This window comes from Aulostomus chinensis, chromosome 5 (genome assembly GCF_037954235.1).
Source record: "Aulostomus chinensis isolate RoL2024-O1b breed Wild chromosome 5, RoL_Achi_v1.0, whole genome shotgun sequence".
In the NCBI taxonomy this organism is placed as follows: Eukaryota; Metazoa; Chordata; class Actinopteri; order Syngnathiformes; family Aulostomidae; genus Aulostomus; species Aulostomus chinensis.
Genome location: NC_141324.1, coordinates 3,290,701 through 3,309,658, shown reverse-complemented (window position 1 = coordinate 3,309,658; position 18,958 = coordinate 3,290,701). Strand labels below are relative to the sequence as shown.

Genomic DNA, 18,958 nt, shown 5'->3' with positions numbered 1-18,958 from the left:
CTTTGTAAGATCAACTTATTTGGAAGTGGGAGGTGGTCGGTTGAGGTTAGATTGGGGTACCCCACACCTTACATCACGTAGTCTTCTTTTGTATACCACACTAGTTTATGGGTTGGTGCCATCCTTGTACGTTTTTGACAACCTTGATGAGTTAGACGGGCAGGCCTTTTGCTACTTGTGTTTCTTGTGTCAGGAAGATTTCAGTTAGGCCTTGTTTTGATATGTTAAGTTAATTTGTTTGGCACAATCCCCTCACGGCCTATCTTCCCTCCCACCTTGTACACAACTCTTGTTGTTTTGATCACCCCTTTGTGAAATAAATAATTCTTGCACTGATAATTTTCCACTTGGCTGTTTGTGTTATTCCTTGTGTTGCCGCAAGGAACGTAACATACTGTGAAGACTGTATGGTGACTTGTTTGTTTTATGTTTTGTATACTCTGACACAGTTTTCACGGTGCTCTGGTGAACGTGACGACGCTGCTCTCACTAAAATAAAAGACGCCTTAGGCATCAGTCGAGACTCTCTTTGGGGATCCAAGGGTTGCTACACTGATGAAGCATACAACTGATGAGGTAATCATGAAGGAGAAGATGAAACAGACCTTCACCCATCGCCAAGCAATGGTTCACAATCCAGTGAAGTCCTCTGAAATATTCACCACCTTTCCAAGACTTCCTGACATCGCAGGAATGGTGTGTGGCTCTTGAAATGAAACATAACTAACCCTTTTACAGCTGAAGCCGATTCTAAAAAAAAAGGCTTCTAAATCCTGTTTTCTGAAAAAACTTTCTGTCAGGGGTTCTCAAACCATTCCATGACAAGGACACCAAAAATGATGTGTAATTGGCCACGACCCCCATCTGAAAATGTTGTTTCAGGTCCCCCCAGAAGCAAAGATATGAATTCAAAACGTGTGCCCTCAAAGAATCTATCAAAGATTTGTGCCACCTTTTCACTATTAGATCCACGTGAACTTGTATCATGTATATGCTTGACTTATAAGTACACATGAGTTCAAAGTATCATGAACAGATAATACATAAGACAACAGAAAAACACTTCCTATCAATCTCAGCAACAGAAAGCATTTCCTGAAGCCACCTCTTGAAACATGGAGCCCTCCAGTTTAATCATTTGAATTCTTTAGCTGCAACCATGCCTGCTTGTAGAGCCTGTTTTTGAAAAGGAGGAAGAGTCCTCGTCCTGTCAGAGCAACCAAATACAGCAAAGTTCCAGTCTTGTTTGGAAAACCAATCCAATATATCCCACCAGAAGTTACTGAGAACAGGACAGTGCCAGAAGAAGTGTGCCATCGATCCTTCAGCACTACGACATCCATCATACGTGGGAGAAACAGATCCAAATATCTGACTAAGCCCAATTTTGGAAAAATGAAGTATACGCAAGACTTTGAATTGAATCAGTCTGTATCTCGAATCGATGGAACATTCCTGTACACTGACCAGGCTTTCCTCCCACAGTGCCTCTGACACTGGGACGTCCAGTTCTTTGGCCCAGGCCTCCCTGAGAGGACTGGCGTCTACTGGAATCAAAGGCAGTGACCAAGCGAGAAATCAAATGTTGGGAGTTCCACGTGAGAGAAGTAAATCTTCAAAGATGTTGCTCTTTGGTTTAATGGTGAACTCTGGAATATCCTCGCACACAATGATGCCAAAGTGTGTCTGAGGAAGGAGGTGTTCAGATTGGAGCTGAAGGAATGAAGCAGATTTGTTATCAACCATCTTCTCCAGTGGAACAGAGTCCTCTCTTCCTCCATTCCAGAAGCACACTGTCCATCATCGCTGGCTTGAACAAATGGTTCTATGATACAGGTGTGTGGATTGACACATCTGACATTCCAAGCAATTGTTTAATAAGATTCCAGATCTTCAGAGGGTTTCAAAGAATAAAGTTATGACCAAGTCATTTGTCAGCAGGCTGCGCTCCCCAGTAAAGCAGTGCAGGAAGAGAGGTCCCTGAAACTGACACAGACTGGATTTTCAGCCGGGACGGGGAGACAGCAGACCAGTCATCGCCAGGGGAGCCCCACTGTCCAGTTTTCTGATGAATCGTCCCTACTTGAAAGGGCTCAAGAATACACAAGTGGTATTCCTCTTGGTTTGACCATTTATTTTGAAGGGACCAATTTGGAGCAGGTAAGAGTCCTAGGATGGACAAGGAAATAAAAGGGTATATTTCAGTTCCAAGAATAATTTACATTTCCCTTCAACATGAGCAAAATCATGCTAATTATGCAGAGCCCAATTTACTTGTAAACAATACTTTTCTATTTATAATTTACACATTCGCACCATCGCATTCAAGTTTGACTATGAAGGAGGAGGCTAGTCATGCAATATGGACAGAATGATCATCAGAAATCCATGAAACAATGTTTCCAGGATCACTACATAAGGCTTGGCCTGGTCTAAGCTACTTTGTGATCTATATTATTATGATTATGATTGTTGTTATTATTATTATTATTGTTATTATTGTTATTATGATTATGATGATGATGATTATTGTTATTATCATTATTATTATTATTGCTATTATTGTTATTATTATTGTTATTATGATTCTGATTATTGTTATGATTATTATTATTATGAGGATTATAATTATTATTGTAATTGTTCTTATTATTGTTATGATTATGATTGTTATTGTTATTATTATTGTTGGTGTTGTCAAGCATTAGCCAAATTAGCCACACACTATGAAACAATACATCATCATCATAGTCCTTTGAATTAGATGACACTTCATTGAATGCCTGCAGACTAGCACACACTATCAGACTACATTCCCCATAATCCTCTGCGACATCAGGAAACAAATTGGTGTGCTGTTTTCAAACTCTTGTTTCCAACTAAACAGCCAACAGCAACAGATGCACTTTGTGACACACATTGAGAACATGACCGCTGCATCAGTGGACTATGGACGACATCAAGTTGATTCAAATGTCTTCATTTTAAATTCACCAAGCAAACGCTCCACACTGGTGATGGGTGGATGAGGCGTCATGAAGCGTCATGAAGCGTCATGAAGCGTGTCGACACAATGACACACTGTGTTGATACTGTGTCACTGAATACTGACACCTGCTGGACTTTAAACTTCCCTGCAGGCTTGACAGACTGAACTGACACTGATTTGATGACCTGGTGTACACAATAATGTCATTGAAGTCTTTGCGTTCATATTGGATCATTCCATGTCTTTAAACAATGTGAAGATGTATCTTAATGTGAAAATCTAAGTGAAAATGTTGGTAATGAGGACGCTTGAGGACTTTTACAAATTTTTATTTCAAAAAATACGTTTTTCTGACATTTTAAAATTAAGTCTGTTACGTTTTTTTGATAAAACTTCTCCAGCTGTCGAAAACACGGCACAGATGAGGCTGGAGTGCAAAGAAATTGTAGGGACAGCTGGTAGAGGTTTGGACAGATTGTCTTTTGGTTGGCCCAGTAACTCACTGGATCCTGGGCCCTGGAAGTACTGCCCTCTGCCAGGTATCTCTGCACCTCCTGGAAGGCATCAGCTGTGGCACTTTTTGTCTGCCTACCCACTTCCATGTCCAAATGTTGTCAAAGGTTATCTCAAAAACAACAAACTGGCATTTTAGGACATGATTTCCCACAACAACAAACAATGCAGGTTCCTGTGGACCAAACAGCAGCTAAGAAGGTAGTGTTGGTGTCTCTGTTCCTCTCCAGAAGCACACAACTGTTGACAGAAGGCTTGGCTTTCCAAGAGAACACACTGACACTGGTGTGGTAGCCCTGAGTGTCGTGACTGAACAACCATCAGTCTTAGACTGTTAAAGAGGCTAAGAGAGGACACTTGTCAGACATTATTGTGTCTGATCGCCACAACCCACGTGTGCTATTTAAAACCATTGACTCTGCTCTGAATGCCCCACAGCCTGTCTGCCTGGAAGCACCCACTGAAATGTGCAATGACTTCCTGCACTTTTTCATTGACAAGGTTGTTATCAGGAGGGCTCTCATCTCAGCTCCTGCCGCTGACCCCTCTGCTTCTGTCCGTTGCCCGGCTGTGTTCGATAAGTTTGAGCCTGTGACTTTGTCATTTTTAAAGATGCGGTTGGCCACATGAAGCCATCAGGTTCCCCTCATGATTCTGTCCCTCCTCATTTTTAAAAGAGGTTTTCCCCAGTATGGGGCAGTCAGTTCTGGGCGTTAGTAACAGCAGTCTGTCTTCTGGTGTTGTCCCCATTAGTTTTAAACATGCAGTAGTGCAACCACTGCTTACGAAACCTGGCCTTGACAGCACTGTATTGGCTAACTTTAGGCCCATCTCTAAGTTGCCTTTTATTTCTAAGGTCTTGGAGAAAGTTGTGTCTGCTCAACTGAAGTCTTTTCTGGATGAGCATGATATTCTGGAGGTTTTCCAGTCAGGTTTTAAGACTCTGCATAGCACAGAGTCAGCACTGCTTAGGGTCTTCAATGACATCCTCCTGGCAAACGACTGTGGAGATGATGTGATTCTTGTCCTGCTGGACCAAACTGCTGCCTTTGATACAGTGGATCACAATATTTTATTATCTCGGTTGCAGCACCTAGTGGGCATTTGTGGTAGTGCTCTGCGGTGGTTTAGGTCCTATCTGACAGACAGAACTCTGTGTGTAAGCTTTGCTGGTTCTGAATCTTCCCCTGCTCCTCAGTCATTTGGGGTTCCACAGGGCTCAATTTTAGGGCCTCTCCTTTTTTCATTGTATGTACTTCCTCTGGGCTCCATTCTCATCAGCATAGCATCTCTTTTCACTGCTATGCTGGTGACAGTCAGATAGATGTGCCACTAAAGAAGAAAGATGCTCTCTCAATCAAGCCACTTCTGTTATGTCTTGATGACATTAAAGCCTGGATGGCCCTAAACTTTTTCAATTTTAACGAGAAGAAAACTGAAGTGATGGTGTTTGGTCCCAGTGGCTCCTGTGAACCTCCCCCTATTGACTTGGGCCCCTTGGCTCTGTATGTGAAGCCAACTGTTTCAAACTTGGGTTTAAGATGGACAGGGATTTCAAACTAGATCGTCAAATAGGTGCAGTGGTGAAGTCCAGCTTCTTTCATCTGAGGCTGTTAGCAAAAGTGAAGCCCTTTCTTGCAGGAGAGCATTTTGAGCCTGTGATTCATGCCTTCATCACGTCTCGGCTTGATGATTGCAGTGCTCTTTACTTTGGAATCAGCCAGTCCTCCCTCTCACGTCTCCAGTTGGTACAAAATGCTGCTGCTCGACTTTTAACCGGAGCAGGAAGAAGGAGCCCATCGTTCTGGCCTCCCTCCACTGGCTGCCTGTGCACTTCAGGGTTCATTTTAAGATTCTTTTATTTGTTTTTAAATCCTTAAATGGTCTGGCCCCCCTTACCTCTCTGAGCTGCTTCACCCTCGTGCTCCTGCTCGGTGCCTCAGGTCAGCTGACCTGCTGCTCCTGGAGATACCGAGGTCTAAGCGGAAGCTCAGAGGGGACAGAGCCTTTTCTGTTGCTGCTCCCAAATGATGGAACGATCTGCCTTTGCACCTCAGACAGGCTTCTTCACTGTCCATTTTTAAAACTAATCTTAAAACCTATTTTTATTCCTTGGCTTTTGACCCAGCATGAGACTTTGCTCCTGTTTTAGTATTTTTATTGTTCTTCACTTGATTATTATGTTTTATGACTATTTATGTACAGCACTTTGTTTTCAGCTGTGGTTGTTTTTAAAGTGCTTTATGAATAAAGTTGAGTTGAGTCTTAGTTTTCAAAGACCTTCTGCCCTTGGAGGAGAGTTTTAGGCCTTCCTGGTGTTGCTGGACAGGCGGAGCAGGGACAGAGCAAAGCTGTGGTTTCTAAGAATGGAGAAAGTCCCTGACAACATGACGCTTGGGCCCAGAGTTCAAATACTGAACCTTTCCTTCAAGTATCTCTACATCAGTTCCTTTGTTCCACATCAAAACCACTGTTTTGGCAGTCCAACACTTCATCGGACAGTTGTATAAAACAATGCTGCATTCCTACTTTGCCAGGTTGCCTTGAATGTGGCGTCACTTCCTGTTCTGACACTCTGCTGCTTTTTCAACATTTTTAACAAGAAATGTTTGTTCACAATTCACTGAAACGAGTGTGTTCAATGCCACACATTTACAGACCTTTGTGTTCCTTGAAGGTTCATGTTGGAACACTGAACGTAGTAAAACCTGTTCTTTAATGGGAAATCCCTGTAGATGAAGTGGAACATTCCAGAACTTCACTTTAACACACTCCAATTCCAGAGCTTCTGTTTGAATGGAGCTGTTGTTCATGGATTTTGATGGACGATGCTTGGTTTTCCATTGTCCAATGAATGTTTGACCCTTCCAGTCCTCTAAAGTGATGGACTAATACTGGCAAGATGCAGAAATCCTCTATTGTTCAAAGCACAGATTCTGTGTTGATACATTGTTGTAGTTTTTATACTTGGAGAAACCAGAATCTGACAGGAAATCACTGTAGAAAGTTGGCTCAGTTCCAGAAAGTAACAACTCAGTAGCTTCACTTGACAGTGACGGACCTTAAACTGGGCTATTTTGATGGACTCCGCTTGCTTTTCCACTGTCAAATGAACTTTTCTAATGGGAAATTCCTGCTCATAGACTGGTTTGTTTCATAAATGAACCAGTAAGAGCCCTGAACTGAGAGAAGAACCTGAAAGGTCCTTGTTCTTCATGTGTTTTCCATGATGGGCCTGTTTTCCTGCAGTTGAAAGCACATTTCTCAACACTAAATGGACTGTAATTTCATCAGTTTGGACTGGGAAAGCTGCTGGGTATTTTTACAGTTTCTTCCATGGAATTTTGTGGAACAGTTCATGACTGTAATTGGACGGTACCGTCTGGAAACGCTGCTGCCAGACTTTTGACCCTTTTTTTTACAGTGCAGTAAAGACCCAGGCCCTTAGACCTGTCCAGCCTCACACCATCTGGAGGTGTTGGTGCTGAATGGGCTTGTTCAGTGAACCCTTGGGGCTCCATCCACCAAAACCTGTCCACGTGGTCTCGGCCCCACTAGAACCAGGTCCTGTGTGTTTCAACTCTCTATGTACCAGGGCCCAGGAGCTGGAGGGCTCCTGAAACAGCAGTGTTGGTTTAGGTTGAGGGACAGAGTTGCTGAAGTTGGGGTTTTTGAATGTAGACACTGAGAGGACGGTCTCCAGTGACCTTTGACCTTGACAGAGGCCTTCCCACACCTGTTCTGGTTTGACCTGATTTGGGCTCTAGAGAGAGGAGAGGACAGGAGAGGAGAGAGAGGAGAGGAGAGGAGAGAGGAGAGGAGAGAGAGAGGAGAGAGAGAGAGAGAGGAGAGGAGAGAGAGGAGAGGAGAGAGAGGAGGAGAGAGAAGGAGAGGAGAATAGAGGAGAGAGAGAGGAGAGGAGAGAGAGGAGGAGAGGAGAGAGAGAGGAGAGGAGAATAGAGGAGAGAGACGAGGAGAGGAGAGGAGAGGAGAGGAGTGGAGAGGAGAAGAGACAGGAGAGAGAGGAGAGAGGAGGGGAGAGGGGAGGAGAGGCCTCCATGTGGCTCATGGATCCCTGCATGGAGAGACCGTCCCTTCTCCTTCTCTGTGTCCACAAAGCCACGGCGGTGGAACCAAAGGTCTCCAATGTGCAGGGTCCTTGACAAAGTGGGGCTTCATGGTGGTGGACTGATGGCTCTACCTGCTGCTACAACACAGGCTTGGGATTTCTCCTCTGGAGCACACAAGGTTGAGGTGGGTTTTCTAGCCCAGCCTGGAAGGCTCTCACACACTCGCCAGAATTCAGTTTCTTTGATGTGTCCTGAGATCAAAGACAGAATTCTAGGATCAAATACACTGGGAAAGCCCCCTGATGACATCATTAGGAATCTGACTTGGATCTGGTCCTCACCTGAGCCGGTTTCGTTGCAGCTCCTGGTTTTTGCGACTGCACTCGTGGACACATTCAAAGATTTCTCAGTTTTCCACAGCGCCTGACCTTCAGGTCTGAGAGGACTGATGGATGGTGGTTCCTCTCTACTGAGCTGCTGGTTCCTGCCATGACAGGAATTCTACCAGTTGGTAAAGGGAGCTGTCAGCTGGGGACAAACCTGACTTCTGCTCAGCTCCACTGATGCTCCACCCCAGGAAGAAGGTAGGAAGTTCCACCAAGGAACCTGACAAGGTGAACCTGAGAGGGGAACCTTTTCAGGTGATGACATCATGAAGCTCCCTGAGAGAAGGACGAGTAGAGGGAGGGCACTTTGAGGAGCTAGAATATCAAACCTGTTCCAGTTCTTAACAATTCTTGGCTCTACTCCATGACTCCATGTATCTTGTTTGATATATTTGATGTCTTCAGTATGAATCTCCAAAGTAGAAGGTAGTCCAAATAAAGGACACCACTGAAGAAGAGGGTGTCCTCACTTCTGAGCGGTAGTGAGTGGCTGCTCTGTCCATGTCCTGTTTTTAAAGTACTATTTATTTAGTGGCTTTAGGGGCAGACAACAAAAACAGCATCCCATTTTTAAAGCGTTGCATCGTGAGGTGTAGAGGTCCCAGGTGGAGGGAGGACTGCTACCCACAGTTCTCTGTGCTGCCTTGACCCCCCCCCCCCCCCCCCGCTGAGCCTTCTGTTCAGCAGCCTGTAGCTGCCGTGCCACACGGTGCTGAGGCCCTGCCTCAGTTGTAGAGAGCAACACTCCAAGAGCCAGGATCCAAAAGGGTAACAGCTCACCTTCACTATCTTTGTCCAACAGAACCCCCACCAGCTTCGGGTGGTGGACCAGGCCCCCAGCTCTGGCTGTGATGGAGTTCTGTGGCCCTGATGGTGTCCACTTGTTTCCAGGCCAGACCAGGCTACCAGGAGACATGTGTGGAAACAGGGAAAGGGTGGTCCACCACCCATTCTCCTAACCCAAACCCAACCCCCACTGAGGAAGCAGCGTGTGATCCCAACCCACTTAACGGCCGCACCTTTGCACCTCCCTGCTGGATTTGTAGGCATGGCTTGTGACCAGGACATGGATGAATCCTGAGGGTTCCTTCCAGTGTCACTGCAGGCAGCATTGCAGAAACACATCAAAACAGGATTACAGTTCAATAGCAGGGATTTTCAGGGAGTTCAAGGTGCTGGGGAGAAGTGGGGTCCCAAGAACTGAAGGACTGTGCACCCCCTTTCTCCTCCTCAGACAGGTCTTTGCCCTCCTCCCCAACCAATTTTGTTGGGTTTTTCTTTTGATCTTTTGTTGTGAAAGTGCCTTTAGTCGTTTGTTTTATTGATCCTTTCATTTAAAAGCACTTTTAGTTGTTTGTTTTGAACTAATGAGCACATTTTTACTCCTAATTTCTAATATCATGTTGAATTGGTGATGTAACTGTTTAATGTGTGTTTTTAATATTGACAAATGTTTATGTACTCAAATAAATGTTCTTCCTTCATTTCACTACGTTCTCTGTCCTCTTTGACAGGTGCATCAAGAAAAGATCCTCTCACCACATGGCAACGCGCTTTCCCCTGAAATGGAGGTCCCATGAAGGACTTTAGGTAGGAATGATGTGGTGTGGTGGAAGGTGAGAACTGGGATGCTGCATGTAAAAGGTACTCCTGAGGCTGGAGGTGTCACCCTTAACACTGGAGGGCCTCTTGCCACAGTTGGGGGAGCTGGGAAAGTTTCCGGAGGTCCACATTTACAAGGAATGAACAGGGGTGCTAACGTTGCTGCAGGAACACCTCATTCCAGCCGTAGTGAACGGGCTCCAGTGTGGCAAATGTTGACCGCTCTTAGTTGGTGACAGCAGCTGATTATTGCTGGAAAGGTGAGCTTGGAAGCTTTCCTCTGATGGTGACAGGTTTGATGGGGGGGGGGGGGGGTGACCAACTGTGTCAGGTGAGAGATGAACCCCCCAGAGCGGTCAGGTTTTGTGTCATGTTAGATTAATTTGAACCAGGATTGCCTTCTCTGACTCTGTCATTGTCAAACAATGCACGGCCTCCCATCAACTTCATAAAAACCCATGAATGGGTATTTTAATGTGTGTCAGTATGTGTTTTACACACACACACACACACACACACACACACACACACACACACACACTCACACTCACACACACGTGAAGGACAGGTACCGTTTCTGGTCTCAGCTCCCTAAGAGTCCATGTGACTCACCCCTTCATAAAGGTGAAGTCTTATTTCACAAAAACTGCGGGGGAGCCTTCCAGTTCTGAGGTTAGCACCCCAACATTGGAGAAAAAGTGAAACACTGAAGACAAATCTCAAGAAGAACCTTTGTCCCTTCCCTCCCCAGACGGCAATGTCACGTCCATGCCCTAGCGGTGTTCTTGGTTGGCCTTGTGTCTGTCTTGTCTCCTGGCTCCCGCTTTTATATTGAAATTGAACTCTGCTCTCATTTCTGGTAACTTCCCTTCCCCTTGGTGTGTTTCCCACCAGGCCAGAAAACGGACCGAGTACCGTTTTCTTCATCTTCAACCGTTCTCGTCAAAGAAATCTTCATGTGTAAATGTACATTTTGGTGTATTGTTTGTTTGTTTTCTTTTTTAATCTGTTCCCCTCTTTGCTTTGGAATGTGATACAGCCTGTCAACCATTTGTTTGTTAAATAGACAAAACTAAAGAAGCAAATGAAACATTTCGCTGATTAGTTGAGAGCCTTTTTCTTGTATCACAAACTTTAATTTGTAAATTTGTGGAAAAAGGCAAAGAAAGCAGGAGTGACCCTCCACATTAGGAGGGACTGACAAAGACTTGTACCTATGATAACCCAGCCTGTCATTTGGAAAAGAGATTCTATGCCTTGACTGAACTGGGAGGCTAACAAAGCCTGAGGAAAGCTAAAAACAATCCAAAACGTTGCACGCTGAGACTGATGTCATTACGGCTATGAGGGGCCCTAACCCTATGTTCAGCACCTGAACAAAGTACTTGCATGCTCTTCAGTGAAGTATTTTTGAGTAATTCTCTAGAATAGTACTCTCAAGTACTATGACTGGGGTGGCAGTATTTCAGTTTGTTTTATTTAGTACTCATTCCACCTCTCCTTTGCCACCAATACTTGTTGTGGTCTGCATGTCCAGCGAGTGAGAGATTGTGTCAAACGTGGTGTTTTAGGGCTCTTGATCTGTGTCCTCCATGTGACTGAACCTTCATAACTCTTTGTGGCCTCGCTAAAACCACCAGAAACCCTAACCATCTTTGGGTGGTGGACCAAGCCCCCAGGAAGGACTGTGCATTCCTGCTCCCCACTTTTGTGGAGGGCAGGCCATAATTCTAAACCTAGCCCTTACGGTTCCAAAGTGCACCACTTTTGCTGGGGTGGTAGTCTTACCTTATACCTCCACTGATTTTATGTGTTCAAAGAATATATGCCACTTTATCTTAATCACTAATGTTGTGACAGAGTGAGAATTGAGCTGTCGTGTTTAAAATGGAGCTGCCTAAGGCCACAAGGACCAGGTCATATTTAAAGGCTATTAAGTCGACTTTTTTGAAACCCCACCACCTTCAGGCTTCATGCAGGATATCTTAGTAACCCATGCGAAATGGGAGACGAGAAAGCACTTAGGTGGGAGGGGACACTTACCTTAAAACCCTGAACCTTCACCCTGAGCAGCACCGATAGAGTGGACGCCTGTCCGGATGGAGGGCAAACCTTTCACTTGATTTGTTTCACTGCTCGTGGAATTTAAAGTTGGCATCACTCAGGCTAGGAAGCTCCTACACACACCTGCTTGCTACCATCGGAAAGCCCGTACACACATTTGGGGAGGGTAGCCAGCGTCTCGGGACTCTGCCCCCTACAGGTTGTATGTACACAAAAGTTACTGAACAGTTTAGCCTCAAAGAGACGGTGACCTAAAAGACATGCATATCAAAACAGGTACATGGAGAAGGGGCTGTTAGCTCGGGTGCTTGGAGGCCACTTTTGTTCCTTTGCACCCAGCCTGAGGAAGACACAAATTGTGTCGAAACGTCGCACGGGCACATGTTGACGTTTTTGATTTAGTTCATACCGAACCCCTAGCCCTAACCGCTCTCCATGCACCTCAGACAGGCAGGGAGTCAAAGTGTCTCTGAACAGTGACACAAGCAGGTGGAGAGGGAGGCGCTGAAGAGAAGAAAAGAACAGGCAGAGTTTCACATAAGCCATTTCAGCCCATCGGACCACTGGGCTCCGACAGGTAGGCCGACCCTCTACCTGTCCAGGTGGTTGATTTAGTGGACTGGATGTCTGTGGACCTGAACAGCTAGGCATCTGACAGCAATGAGTAAGACTTTGGGGTAAACTCTGAAGAAGAGGAAGATGAGGATGATGGAGAGAAGAGGAAGATCAGGGTGACATTGACAACTACGATGACGGCGTGGCCAGCAACATGGAGAAACAAGGTGCCGACACCTTTGACCCAGAGGAGTACCAGTTCACTTGTCTGACATATAAAGGATCTGGTGAGGACGCCTCCCTCGGTAGGGGTTCCAGGCACGTCCAACAGGGAGGAGGCCTCGGGGCCGACCCAGGACCCTGGAGGGATTATATATCTCAGCTGGCCTGGGAACGCCTCGGGATTCCCCCGGAAGAGCTGGTGGACGTGGCTGGGAGAGGACAGTCTGGGCCTCCTTGCTGAGGCTGCTGCCCCCCCGACCCAGACCAACCGGATCAGAGGAGGACGATGAAGATGATGAAATGAAATGAAACCCCTCTTTTTCCTTTTTTTATTTTTTAACCCTTTAAATAATAAATGAAATGAAAGACACTTGTTTTGACTAATATATTCATCTGAAATTATGTTTTACGATTGATAATAATAATTATTATTTATTATTATTTTAATAATTACATCAGAGGTTAGTGGTTAGGGTTAGGGTTCGGTGAATGAGCAAAAAACCCTCCCCTCAATGGGAAGGGAGGTGCACGGTCCATCCACTTGTCAGACCACCATACCACCAGTCCCCTTGAGGTGGATGTGCACGGCAGCACTGGCCATAGTGCACTACCATCCACGGGTCATCATCCTTGGAGTTCCCCATTGCTGGGTTCTGTTTTTAGTGTATCGGGGTAGCCTTTGTCATGTATTTAATGAATTTTTAAGGGTCCTATATTATTTATTATTCATTATGAAAATATGAAATCAAATGAAATGGAAATAATGTTTTAAATTGTTTATGACAAATCAAATCAAATTATTTTTAAATCAAATTGCTTTGAAATAAAAACCAAAAAGTGTGCCAAAAGGCAGCGTTTCAACCCTGGGAAGAATCTTCATCAGGCCTGGCCCACAACAGCCAAGCACAACCCAGTGCTCTCCAGTGCTAATAAACAGGTGTGTAGTTTCCAGTGTCAAAGCAAGAAAGAGCCTCTCCTGCCCCTCCCTCTTCTTCTACCCTCTGTATTTTCTCTACAGAAAAAACCATGGAGATGCTCTCTGCTACTTTGGCATTATGCCATGCTAATGAGCCTCCAAGAAGCTCAGCATCATCCTGGTCTTTCCGTCAGCAGGAAGCCTCAGAGCGATGGAAAGAGTCAAGACCATACAACCTTCAATGCCTCAGACAGAAAGAGGCTGTTGGTCATCCACTGTGTTGCCACTGCAGTGAGCCTGCTGTCATTCGGTTGGCATTCTTAAAGACTACATGTATTCCATGGTAGGCTTTCTTTAGAATGAGTGGTCAGTGGGTAATTATTGTTTCTTTTGGGGTGGTAGAAAACTTCAACATTTCAGAAGCATCCCACAGGAATGTGGAAAAATTGTGTGGGCCTGCTGTGCCCAACTGGAAGGGCGGAACCCTGAGACACATCCCAAATCAATCCAACTTTCTATGTCCCCTCATTCAGACCCTCTTAAATTGAATTTATATTTCTATTACTATTCCCATGAAATCATCTTATAATCATACTGCCTTTCCCTGACAGGTACAGAGATTGTCTTCCTGAGGAGTGGCTCTGTGGCAACTGTGACGGCCTGCATCACAAAAAGCAGCCCCTCCACAACAGGGAATCCATCACTGATGGTTCTTTAAAGCTATTCCTCCAAGTACCCACATCATGAAAAACAACCATGGTTATTGCACCCACGAGCAAGGTATGTCTTGACCCAAGTCTTAATTTTTCTTCATATGTATCTCTGGCTTGTGACAAATAATAGCAGGGAGTGGTTCCTTTTTTTGGTCAGCATGCATTTTTCCAGCTGTGAGGGCACCATGCTGTTATTATCAGGGCAAAAATACCGCCACATCACCGGGGAAACCAGTGATTTTAATGACTATCAATGGTGAGGACAATTCACTACACCACACAGACCACGCCGATGCAGTATGCAGCAAGAAGGTTCCAGGTGGGAGTCCCGGCTCGAGTGCAGGATCTTTCTGGGTGAGTCTCCATGTCCTCGCTGTTCCTGTGTGGGTTCTCTCTGGTTCTCCAGCTTCCTCCACAGTCCAAAGACATCAGGAGGGGACGAGGCTGATTGATTCTCTAAATTGACCGTAGGTGTGAATGTGAGTGTGAATGGTTGTTCGTCTCTGTATGTTGGCCCTGCGATGGACTGGTGACCTGTCCAGGGTGAACCCCGCCTCTGGCCTGTAGACGCTGAGATAGGCTCCACCCCCCGCAACTCTGAATAGAAAGGAATAAGCGGAAGACAATGGATGAATGAATGAATGTTACGTTGGTGATGTCACTGTGAAATCCAGGTTTTGATATCAATGTTGTTTTTCTCCTTTTCAATGTTGACTTAAATAAATGTTCTTCCTTCATTTAACTACATATTCTTGCTTTTTTATCCCTCTTAATTATTCATTCAATTTATCCTTCTGTTTCCATCCATCCATTTTCTTCCACTTATTCCTGTTAAGGGGGGGTGGAGCCTGTCCCAGTGACTGTCAGGCAAGAGGCGGGGTTCACCCTGGACAGGTCGCCAGTCAATGGCAGGGCCAACATATCGAGACAGACGACCATTCACAATCTCAGTCGTACCTACGGTCAATCTAGACTGTCAGTCAGCCTCGTCGCCTCTTGATGTCTCTGGACCGTGGGAGGAGGGAGAGAACCCACACAGGGAGAACATGCAGACTCCATCCAGAAAGGCCCGCAGAACCTAGTGTTGGTTGGTGCTAGTGGCTCATGTTGCTTTGGATGAGAGGAGACGAAGGAAAAGCTCAACGTGGGGGAAGGTGGAGGTGAGACTGGCACGGGAGAGCAAGGAAGAAGAAGCTGGGACGAGACTTGGCTCCATTGGTGGAAATGGCACCTATGGACAAGTCTACAAGAGACGACATGTCAAGGCTGGACAGCAGGCTACCACCAGGGTCCTGGACGTCACGGAGAATGAAGAGGAGGAAATCAAACTGGAGGTTAGCATGAAGAAGAATCCCAGCACAGAAACATGGCCACCTACTAGGGTGCTTCCAGTAAGAGGAGGCCTCTGGACATGAAGACCAGCTCTGGCTGTGATGGAGTTCTGTGGAGCTGCTGACCTCACACTCCTGGTGAGGACCTTTCTTTCCTGCCCCTCTCTTTCTTTCTCTATTCAAGAAGACTCGGCCTGTCGTGTGTGTGTTTATTTATTCATACATTTTATTAAAAAATGCAAAGTTTTTACATTTTAAGAGCTCCTAAAATGAGAAGACGTAAAAGATGGAGCTTTGTTGTTTTCAGTCCAGGCTTTCTTTGATAGCGATGGGTGGACGGTGGTGCGCTACAGGCGGCGGCGTTGCTCTCATCCAGCGACTGAGCCGCCCGTCCCTGAAAGATGAGGGAAATCTCCCCCAGGTGCTGCTCCACCAATGTCACAAAAACAACCCCACCTCAGGTGTAGAGAGCAACACTCCAAGAGCCAGGATCCAAAAGGGTAACAGCTCAACTTGAACTATCCTTGTCCAGCAGAACACCCGCCACCTTGGGGTGGTGGACCAGGCCCCCAGCTCTGGCTGTGATGGAGTTCTGTGGAGCTGCTGACCTCACACTCCTGCTGAAGAACACTGAGAGGAAACAGCTGAAGGAAGAATGGATGGCCTACATCTCCAGAGAGGTACTCAGAGTTTTTGAGGACTTTCTCCTCCAGGAGGGGGGCCTGTGCCCTCCTCCCCACAACACCACCGATGGAACTTAAGCACCGTTCACAGAAAACCACCATCCTGAGGCAGGCACTTAAATGAGTAGCGTTTGCCTCCTGCTAGGGAGGACAGCTTATCTTGCTAGTGTTACGTTAGCTAGCAGCTAGGATAGAAAGGTAGTATTCTTGTGTGGAGTGGAGGAGCATGGGTAATGCATTCCTACCCATGACCAGCAGAACATGTATGTGACCCATGTATTTTAGAGCAGCCAATAGTTCCCCACCTCCTAGACATGTGTGTTATTTCAAGTGGGTGTCTCATGAAAGTGTGGTTGAACGGTCAGATGGCTGATGCTGAGTCAGCATTCCTAAAGAGGCCAAGGCCGTTTGTAGCCTGCTGCACCACACTTGAGTGAGACGGATCAAAGTTTGTGTCCAGAACAACTTGACATTGGGCCGCTCATCTAGACAACCAGTCCAGTGAAGTCCTGCTGTCAGGTGACCTGGGGGTCATTAGCATGTGTGTTAGCTGAGAGGAGAGGCAGCCAGAGGCTGACACACACAGCTGCTCCCTCTACATGAAGAGAAAAGGGCCAGTTGGAATCAAAGCAGTGTAGGACTTTGGCATGAACTCCATCTGAAAACACTACTTGTCACCTCCTGGATTTGAATGTGCTTTGTCTCATTGTTCCGGTGCTGCTCGCTCATGTTGGTCGTCTTTGTGTGATGCAGGTGAAACTGGATTTTACCAAGACGCTAGAGGAAGGAGCAGACGTGACGCCAGCAGCACGTCGGCCTCCGTGACGCCGGATGCGCGTGATAACGAATGATTTCATCAGCTGAAGGCAATAAACTTCATCTGAAACAAATCTCACAACATGTCTCTCTCTGTCTGTCTTATTGTGAGAATCTGAGTCTCACGTCCCACGGTTGGTGAAGTCTCCAGATATCAGGATACCAGCAGTCCAGGGAAAGGTCTGGGGCCATGCTAGCTTCCCCAGCATGGGGGCCGAAAGGAGGGTTCCCCAGCTGAACCACCAGCATGGTGTCTGCACCTCATGGAGTTCTTGGGTCCTGGTCCAGGCAATGACAAGCAGCCTGAGAAAAGAAGGTGGAGAACCTGGGAGCTGGAGAAGCAGAGGGACTCTGGAGCACACGCAGGTCTCTGGTTCTGTCTGTTGGAGACTGTATTTTAGAACTGATGGAACCAGAACCATAGAAGGATAAATCAGTGAGTCATTAGGAGGATCAAAGAGGACAGAGAACGTAGTGAAATGAAGGAAGAAACTTTATAGAAACCAACATTTTATATTCAAACAACATTGATATTGAAACATATTTAATGGCTGCATTACAAACGTAACATCATATTTCAAATTATTTGTGAAAACGATCTTTTTATTTAAACAAAGAACTAAAAGTGTTTTTGAATGAAAGAATAGAAAGTTCACAAATAAAACAAACAACTGAAGGCCCTTTGGAAAAAAGATGAAGAGAAAAACAACCAAAATCTCAGGGAGATCAAACAAAACCAAAGCGCTCAAAGAAGAAGGAGTGTCAACTCAATAGACAAAGTGAAGCCTTGACAGTCAGCATGTAGTGGTCTTGAACCTCCCGGTTCAAAATGGCAGTGCTCCCTCCTTTTGTCCTTCTCAGTAGACACTGTTTCCATCTTCCCCTCACTCTCCCCTGTCTCCACACATGTTTCCTGGTTGCTAAAGGTCTTGGTCACAACCTTCCCAAGTTCCAGACCCAGACCATCTTCTGAGCCAGGTCAGATAAAGACTTTCCTGTCCTTCAGATGTTCAGGGTTGATGAGGATCAGGGGCCCGTTTCACAATGCAGGTTTAGTGAAAACTCGGGGTCTATTAACCCTGAAATTAGGAAAACTCAGAGTTTTCCGCTTCACAAAGGGAGGTCACTCAAACCAGAGAAAGAGGGTTCACTCTGGCCTGTTTCACAGACAGCGGTAACTTAAACTCTCGGTCAGTTACCGCAGTAACAGACGCCCTGAAACTAACCTGGTCGGGACCAGGTTTTTGACAATGAACCTCGAGTTTCTCGCTGACTCCGCCCACTTTCAGAGCCACATCCCCCATTTGATTTCCACATTCATTCATCAGCAGACAAGTTTTGTCGAGTTTTCAACTAACATGGCAGGTCCTTTTGTTGATGATCCCGTGGATGAAGGTGCAGCATTGCTGCGCACAATTAAATATTCGTCAGGAGATGGAGATCAGACCATAGACGTTCTTGCTGTTCCAGACAGTATCGGAACCATTTCACATCACAGTCCATCGTCTACATACACAACCTCCTCCGTCCTTACATTGGCAACATCACCAGTCGTAGTCATGCTCTCATGTCATCTGTCTCTCTCTCTCTCTATGTATATATATATATATACTGTATATATATATCTCAAGCCATTTTACATTTCATGAAGGCACTGGTGTCTTGGGGGTTTGGTTCTGAGGATGAACTCCCTCAGCCACTGGCCTTCCTACACTCTGGCTCAGGTCCTGTGCCTCTGTTAGAGGTGGTGGTGGTGCTGGGCCCCCACCCGTTTTACGGGCATCTGCCTTCTTTCTGTTGGCTGAGTAGAAGTCTGTGTTTGTTTAAAAAGGCTAAATCCTTTATTAGAACATGATATCCATGAAAAGACATTTGTGTATGAAACCAGCATTGGTTGGGGATCAAACAACTATTGTACACAGTCAAACAGCCACTTAATATTTAACTTACAATGCAGAACATGGGGTACCCCTGAGGTGGTCTGACTGTTTGAATCATGTTTCTATGCTTCATTTTAAGTTGCTGCCAAGTGCGTTTCTCCCCCACGGTACTGCATCTAAACGATATCAATTAATGCGCTACCATGGAAGCAGCTTCC

At 45.8% G+C, this 18,958-nt stretch overlaps 1 long non-coding RNA gene across 2 annotated transcripts; it reads left to right on the top strand.

Annotated features, from left to right (window-relative positions):
* The first annotated feature begins 500 nt into the window (after nucleotides 1-500).
* LOC147260919 (uncharacterized) lies at nucleotides 501-8,967 on the top strand. 2 transcript variants are annotated; one of them, XR_015116048.1, is made up of 4 exons: nucleotides 501-576; nucleotides 1,486-1,836; nucleotides 1,942-2,160; nucleotides 8,761-8,967. It is a non-coding gene; the product is annotated as an uncharacterized LOC147260919 (long non-coding RNA). The 2 variants fall into 2 exon arrangements; XR_015116047.1 differs by lacking the exon at nucleotides 8,761-8,967 and having other exon boundaries at nucleotides 1,942-2,432.
* Nucleotides 8,968-18,958: the final 9,991 nt, after the last annotated feature.